Here is a 2,298-nt window from a genome sequence, read left to right as displayed (position 1 = left end):
CAATAAATGTTTGCTGGATTGAATGGAATACATTAACAAGTACAAACAAATACAGTTTGAGTAAGTAATTGCCAAAAGAATGTCACATCCAGAAATGGTCCCTATTGTGAACCTGGAAGAAGGGAGAAGACTCAGCTTTCAGTTTTGAGTTCCCAGTGAGCCACTTATCTTGGGAACGTGAGGAGGCAAGGAGGGCAAATGGTACATACTAGGTATATTGAGGCAATCCAGGGTCAACCTGATTTTCCATACATTGACTATTGAGGTATTTCTTCTGCCTAACAAAATACCATAATAAAAAAGGTTTGTTTTCTGTGAATGATTTTGTAACTTGATTTATAAAATAATAACTATCCCTAATTCTTCACCTTAAAATAGCCTATCCAAATTAAATATTTACCTAAAAATGAATATAAGCATGTCCGTCCTTGTAGTATGTTGGCTAGGGACAATGCTGTTACAGGTACCTATCATCCTGGGACAGAGTTTTTCCTTAGTGACCAAAGACATATAACAACAGTTGTCATAGACTAGGTAACTTAGGAAAATTTCTTGTATATACTTTTGTTTCATACCTGTTATTTTTTCCCCTCTAGAGAACAAACAGCTTACTCTATACTCTAAACAGAACTTTAAACCTCATTGCCCCATTCTTAGATTAAAAACATGAATATATTCAAGAAAGAGGTTATATTGCAAGTGCCATATGAAGCTACTTTTCTTCAATTGTTCTCACTTTCTTAGTGTCTTGATGATGGATATGCAACGTTTATACCAACAGTATCAGCATCTTAGCTGCACCAGCATCCTGGCTTTACCAGTATCCCAGCTGTGCTAGCATCTCAGCTATATTATAATCCCATCAGAAACTGGTGGAAATGCAGTGCTTCAAGCCTTACTGTAGACTACTGCTCTGCACTTCAGCAAGTACCCACAACTTTGCATGAGTATTTCAGTTGGAGAAGCACTGTTTTTAAGGCTCATTTGTGTAAAACACCTAGGGAAACACAAGGTGAGAGTGTATGGTCACGAGTCATTCCTATGGTGTCTAATGGCACTGTTCCCCAGAGGAGCCAAAAAGAATTTTGGAGCTTGTTATAAATAAGACATTTTACCAAATGAATTTTCTAAATGATTTCTAGATGAAACTCTCATATTGGTGAAATAAAAAAAGGAAACTGGAGTCTTTTAGACTTAATCTTAGAGTTGTTACAGGCCATCGCCGGCAAGCAGAGAAGGTAGGAATAGCTGATATGCTTTTCTCTTGGGTGGGCATTATCTAAGATATAAAGGACCTAGCATCTACCTAAAGACAAAAGAGGAGTTTTTGCCTCGGTAAATATCTGTAAAGTCGGAAATTAAAAAAAGTCTGAAGGAAACAAGTGTTAGAAGGATATTATCATTTACTAGGAGCACACACTGAGTATGGTTTGTGATGTTTTCATGTTAATCTATTATGTTATGATAATAGAATTCCATGTGCACTAAGCCATAGAAAAAACGCATAAAAATATTTATATCTCATTTGCTCTTGAATAAGCTTCATTCTTTCCTGTGGTGCTGGTCTATTCCACACCCACTGCCTATTACCAGTCACAAAGTATTGGCACTGAGCTATTCTGTCAAGTGTGAGCCTGGGAACTTTACACCTGCCAGTTCAGACTGATTTTCAATATTGTGTGAAAATGCCAAGGAATGACCTGCCACTCTATGTCTGTGACATGAGTCCTGTTCATGTTGCTCAATGGTTTGTGGAGTCTATCTTAGAGAGATTATTTTTCTATGGTTCAGTACTTCTCACCATCCTGGGCAGTAATTACCTTGGATGCCAGACACCAAATAAAAACAGAGGAACTAAGCAGAAATAATGTCTTCCATTGGTAATTATTTGCGAATATGTGAACACAAATAATTACTTTTATGTGTGTGTGTGTATTTGTGTGTTAGTGTATATTTGTGTGTATGTATGTATTGTTTGTGTTTGTATGTGTATTTATGTGTGTATATAAATGTGTGTGTTTGTGTATATGTGTGTATGTAGGTATGTTTGTATGTGTTTGTGTGTGTATATATGTATGTGTTTGTGTATGTATATTTGTGTATGAATGTGTATGTGTGTTTGTGTGTTTGTGTTTATGTGTGTGTATTTGTGTTTGTGTGTAAACAGGTGTGTGTTTGTGTGTGTTTATGTGTGTTTGTATATATGTATGTGTTTATGTATGTATGTAGTGTTTGTGTGTGTGTGTGTGTGTGTGTTACAGATGAACTGCAGGTGTCATTTTTCAGGGTGTCATTAAC

The sequence above is a fragment of the Grammomys surdaster genome, unplaced genomic scaffold, assembly GCF_004785775.1.
Source record: "Grammomys surdaster isolate TR1022 unplaced genomic scaffold, NIH_TR_1.0 126124, whole genome shotgun sequence".
In the NCBI taxonomy this organism is placed as follows: domain Eukaryota; kingdom Metazoa; phylum Chordata; class Mammalia; order Rodentia; family Muridae; genus Grammomys; species Grammomys surdaster.
Note: the sequence above shows the minus strand (reverse complement) of the source record.